Here is a 6,507-nt window from a genome sequence, read left to right on the forward strand (position 1 = left end):
AAGATGTCAATTCTGCAGGGAAAAGCAAAGACCTACAGATGATAAAAATAGGAATTTCTGAATTGGATTCCTTTAAGATCGTAAACTGTAAATTTGGGTGTGTAACTGTTCCATTTTCTGATTGAAGGTGAAATTAACCAGGTGAAATGTATCTGCCTGGGAAGAAACGGTTGTGAAAGGGTTAATGAAAAATCCCTGGATCCTGGGATTATAGACAGAGTTCATTTTAGACAAACAATTATATTGTTCAACTGAGAGAATGAGGTATATTGTACAAAGTTTGGAGAAATTTTAAAAGCATATTTGGGTCCACACTAGTCCTGGTATTCAAGTGTGGTTATTTGTACAAAGAATTAATTTACCTTTGAATGGATTGTTGTCTTCCTTTGGTATCCAATAGCCAACTGGGAGTTAATTTGTTTCTAAAACAGTGCATGGTTTTTTGGTTTCACCTAGGAGAGTGAATAGGTCTCTGTCTTTCAAGGTTGCACATTTTTTCTGCGTTTAGTCTAGGCAGAGATAAGAACTCCAGGGCTGAGGAATACAATAGGCTATTCTTGTAACTCAGATGTGACTGGGCACCATGAGTAGCCTCTGTTCTTGACCCTGCACCCACCTTGAAGTGGGAACTTGTTATCATTTCCCAGAAAGCAAATCAAATGCAACAAAGGATTAATGAATAATGACAATTTTACTGAAAACGCCTTAGGGAGACTGAAAAGCTCTATGAATCCTGAGGAGACAGTTTTGATCCATGACAAAACCTAATAAAAATTCCCATTGGTCATATATGTTTTCCTTCCAAAGGGGAAAGGTTTCACATTTCCTTCATCTCTTTTCTCCGTGTTCTTAAGCAAAGCAATTTAATCCCTTTCACAGTCTCCAGTCTTTTCATCCTCTCATCCATCCCTCTGCTGGAAAATGAAGGACCCTCCCTAAAATCCACTCCCCTTAGAAGGGAGATCGGTGTGTAGTTGGTGAACCACCTCCAGGCATCTGACTGTCCAGTTGGCTCTCAGAGAGATGAAGGGAATGAAGGAAAAGAGAGCCCTCTACCTCCCCAGAACTGGAGCCCCATGGACACAGGCACGCCTTGGATACCGTTTTCTAGTTCAACCCCTTCTGTGCCCTGTGTGTTAAGGGGATGAGGCTGAGCTTAGGGATTTGTTCTTTCCCTCCTGAAAGCTTTATGGTTCAAAAAGAGCAAGAGAAAGGATCGGATTTTCAATTTGGGGCTTCTGCCCCTTCTTTTTTCTTCCAAGTTACTGACTGCTCCTAAACCCTGAGAAAGAGCATCCTTGGGTGAATTCTCCACATCTTCTCACCTCGCTTTTCAGGTGAAGACCTCTGGGCCTTGCCTTGGACACATAAACCATAATAAACACTCCCACCCCACCCCTGACACAATTGAATTTCACTGTCTATTCCCCCAGGCAGACATTCTTCTCTACATTAGTTTTGAATGCAACTTACAAATGGAAGAGTCCCACCCACATACACAATTACTAAGCATTATAGCTCATATCTTTGAAATGTGTTCATGGACTGTTCATAGCTTGACTGCTCTTTTTCTTTAACTTTAGAGTCTGGTTCTTGTTGCCATTGACTGAGTCTTTATCTCTCTTCATTCTGACATGAAAATTTTGCCAGTGAATTGTGATTCATTCATTCAATGTTTATTGAGCACTTAAGATGTCCCAGGCAGGGTTCGAGGCACTGGGGACACAGGGACAAGCAAGATTGAGAAAATTCCTGCTCCCAAGGCTCTTACATTGCGATGGGGGAGGCAGATGTAAACTAGAAAGTGTCAGATGGTGATATGTTCTTCGAAGAAAACTGACAAAGAATGACAGACAGGGCTGTATTAGGCGCTACTGACATAGTGACTAGGAATGGCCTTTATGATGAGGTGACATTTGCTGATTTAACCCTTTAAGTTCAAGAAATAAATTTCAAATTGATCTTTTACCCCTTCCTCTCAGAGTAAGAATTTTCTGGTCAGTGTTCTAATGGAGACTGTACAACTCTCATTTCAGAGGGAAATATGAATCCAGGCCAGGAATTGGCAAACTTCCCCTGTAAAAGGCCAGATAGTAAATATTCTTGGCTTTACAGGCCATGTGCTCTCTCTTACAGCTACACAACTCTGCTGTTTGTGGCACAAAAGTGGCTACAAGCCGTATGTAAATGAATGGAGGTGGCTTTGTGCTGATAAAACTTTGTTTACAAAAACAGGAGGCAGGCCACAGTTGACCCACTGACCGTAGTTTGCTGACCTCTGATCTTGACTGCACTTTGCCTTTCTTTGCTTCAAAGTGGCAGCAATAGCCTTTTTCTTCAAGGGAAGAGACGCCTTGAATAGTCCTTTTACTAAATTCAGTAGTCCTTTGCTTATTTTTTCTTCATTGGAAAGAAATACAAATTAAGATAGACTAATTCAGAAAATTTATACGATAGACAAGAGCAAGTAGGAAAAAAAGTGAAAATCTTACCTTCTCCTTCAAACATACTCTAAGAATAACCACTGTTAATGTATGTCTTTTCAGATTTTTCTGTGTGTGTATGTGTATAACAGGTATATACATACAGACATCCAAATAGAGGTTTTCTTTTCTTTTTTCCTTTTCTGTCTTTCTCTTCACTCTCCTTTCAAATCTTTCTTTCCCTCCCATCTCCCCTCCTCTCCTCCCCTGCGTCCCTCTCCCCCTCCCTCCATCCCTCCTTTCTTTCTAACACACGTGGGATCCTTCTGAAATACTGTTCCGCGCTTGCTTCTTTCACCCTACATTACATCATTTTATGCCTCTTTGAGTTTGAGAGGCACACATTCCACAGTTGGTGTCCTGTTGTTGCCAACTGACATGACGTGAGTGTCGAATTATTTTTGGTGAATGGTGCCGTGAGCAGGTGGTGGGGGTACATTCCACATCTTTGCCCACACAACCTCGCTGCTGGCTGGAGAGCTGGTGTGGGAGCAAGTCTGCCACCAAATGCCAGCAGCCCTACAGCCCTTGCTTGGTGAGCAGGCACTAACAACTGGTCTGGAGTTGGGAAGGGGGCTCTGTCTCAGTCGTCAGGGACACTGGCAGCACTGGCTTGAAAGGCTTGCTTCCGAGCAGGTACTTCTTACAAGAGGATTGGTAAACTCCTCCATGAAGGTGAGAGAAAAGGGCCCAAGGGGCCTTGGAGCTCAAGCAGCCCCTCCCCACGTGGACTGTTTGGCTTGCTTGAAATTTTTTAAATACTTAATTCCTAGGAAGGCCATGAGCCCTCCTACATGATCCAAGCAAATCACAGATTCCCTCCCCCTTCTTACTTAGAAAAATTGAGAGAACAATATAACAAACACCCAGATGTTCTTTACTCGGATTCAAGATAACATTTTCCTACATTTACTTTGCCTATTTTTCTTTTACTCTAAAAAAGAATATATGCATATATATATGTGCACACACTCACACATACATATACAAATTATAAACATATATGCATATATTTAAACTTTTAATTTTATTTCTTAATTGTGGTTCCAAAATGAACCACAGATCCAAAATAAATCACAACTCTAATTTCTCCAGTCAAAGCTATTTCTAACATTTCCTATTCCAATTAGCTAGCCCTAAGGGGCTGAATAAAATTAATTTTTCTCAAGTAAGTTCCTGTCTTTAGTTCAGCTGCTGAGGAGTGTTGAGGCTGAGGTTAGGCTCACGTGATTCTCTTTGCTGTCCTTTGCAGTGCAGGATGGTCACTGGAGCGCACGCGCCACAAGGGCAGGGCTGTTTGTTTTGTCATTGTTGTATCTCTGTGACTTGGAAGAATGCTGAATGGAGCACTTTTGGAAGTCAACAAACTTGGACTCACAAACCTGGAAGTTTCTGAAGTTTGGAAGTTTGCTGCGTGGCTTGTTGCGGCTCTAGCTGTCACTTACTAGCTACAGGCAGCAGAAAAGAAGTGAAGATGCAAAAGAAGGGATCACCCCTATGTCGAGAAAATAAAGCATCCCCAGGAAATCCATAGCCAATGAATTGAAATCCACAGCTCAATCCACTTGACTGCAATGGCTGGAGCTCAGGGCTGCCCGTAGGAGAGGCTGGGACACAAAGTTTTCAGCTGGCCACATTACTGCCACGCACACACAAATATTAGTTTTCTGTCAGTAAAAAAGAAAAGAAATGAATATTGAGCAGCAATAAAGAAAATTTTTGCTGGATCTTCGGCATGTGCATGTAGATTTGTCCATGCAAGACCCTGAGTCTGGAAGGGGTGAGAGAGCGCTAGAGAGATGGATAGATAGCAAGTGGTCAGGAAAAAAAAACTAGAGCAACTGCTTCTCAGAAAATTGATCAGAATCAACAGAGAAACAGCCTGATGGCAAACTTGTAACTGCTTTCTGTCTGTGACTCAGATGTCTTATTTGTGCCCCACGTAATGAATCTGATGGGACAACATAATTCTTAAAAACCAAAAGTGGACTTGGAGATTTGACAGTTGGCCTGAGCTGAGCTCCACTCCTGGTCAATCCTGAACTGACAACATAATGAATTCTTTGACTCAGACAACCTCCTTTCCTTGTGAACTTGGTGGCTTTTGACTTTATACATCCTGCCCTTGCCTTTGGTTGGTGGGACTGTCCACACAGGGCTCCTGTACCTCCTGCATATCCAGGACTGGCTACATGATTTGTGGGGCCCAGGAAAAAAGACACTGGGGGGCGCTTTGTTTAAAAATTATTTAGAATTTCAAGATAGTGACTGTGGAACTTTTAACCAAGCATGGGGCTCTCTGAGCATGGGGTCCTGGGCGGTTGCTTGGTGTACACTGATACCCTCAAGGCTTAGGCTAATGGTCTCTGAGTTGTTCTGACAGTTAATCTGAAGAACCCATCCCATAGGGCTGGATCTCTCTGTGTTGGATCAGATTTTTCCCTGCTTTGTCTGGCAGTGAACTCAGACTAACCCTCACAATGATTCAGAAATTGTTATTTTTATTTTATCAGCAGCAATTAAGAATGACTTCCACAAAAGAATTATTCTGGTTAAACATGGGGAATTGAGAATATGATATTTTGTGTGTTCCCTTCCATGACTCCACTAAAATGTCAGCAAAAGAAAAACAAAAGATATGAACCCACAAGGACAAAGAGAGCATGAAAGGAGAGCAGAGCAGTTGAGAGATGGAGAAAGCTAATTCTTAAGCCCCTAAAAGGGGCAAGGAGAAGCTAAGAAGACACTAGCTGAGTAAGTCCTTAAAGACTCAGGAGTTGGGGACAGAAGTATTTCAAAGGTAGGGGTAGGCTGAGGCTGAAAACAGGAAGACAATTGAAAGTTCAAACGAAGAGTGATTGAACTCTAGATTCCTTACCTCGCCCCAGCAAAAGATTGACAGTAACTTTTCTCTGTGGAGAAGGTGAACCACAGTGCTTTTGGATTTGGGGCTATCAGGTGAAAGATTATCACAAAAATCATAGAGAAAAATTTCCAGAACTAAAAGATATTCGTTTCCAGAATTTGGAAGTTCACTGAATGTCTGGGAAAATAAATGAAAACAGAATTTTCTCAAGGCACATAATCATGAAATTTTAGGTTGCAGGGGTAAGGAGAAGATCCTACAAAACTTCCAGAGAGTAAAAAGAGACCACAAACAAAAGATGAGTATCAGATGGCAGTGGACTTCTCAACAGCAGCACTTGAAAACCAGAAGACTGTAGCGTAACATATTCAAAAGACTGAGAGAGGGTGTTAGCCAACCTTGAATTCTTTCCTTAGACAAACTATTATACTAATATGGTGGTAAAATAAAGAATTGCTCAGATATGCAGCTGATAAAAACATACCTCTCATGCATCCTGCCTCATGAAGTGGCACAGAGAAAGTAGAAAATTAGGAAATAAACTAAGAAAGAGGAAGAGCTAGGATCCAGCAAACAGAGCATCCAAAGGACCAAAGAGGACAGAGGGGAAAGCAATCTCCATCCTAAGGGTGGTGCTAGGATGGCCCCTGTGCATCAGGTCAAGAGGGCAACGAGTCTGGAGAGGAGCAGGAGTGTGCAGGGCCCCGGGAAATGTGTCTTTGAGGAATACACTGAACTAATGGATTATCTGATCTATTTGTGTGGAGATGGGTTTTTAGTTCTGGTTGGAAATAGTTTTGGGATAGTTTAACATACGCCAATTATAGGTACATAAAAAACCAAGCAAATGAAAAACCAAGGCAATTATTAATTCAGGAAAAACAAAGTCATACAGGAAAGGGTATGTGATCATAACATACCAAATGTCTCAGCCATGAATTATATTTTTATAATTAGTAACGTAAACATTAAATATCAATTAAAAGTCTTAAATACCTTAAAAATCTTGATATAACTTTGTTGAGAAAATAATACAGAAGGGCTATAGGGACATGAGTGTGGTATGTGGATTAAAAGAACTAAATCCTCGTTTTCCATCTTATGAAGTCAAAAGTTAAAATCTTTAAATGAAAAACAAAATAAAAAACTGTAAGCATG

Source organism: Equus caballus, chromosome 12 (assembly GCF_041296265.1).
Source record: "Equus caballus isolate H_3958 breed thoroughbred chromosome 12, TB-T2T, whole genome shotgun sequence".
Taxonomy (NCBI): Eukaryota; Metazoa; Chordata; class Mammalia; order Perissodactyla; family Equidae; genus Equus; species Equus caballus.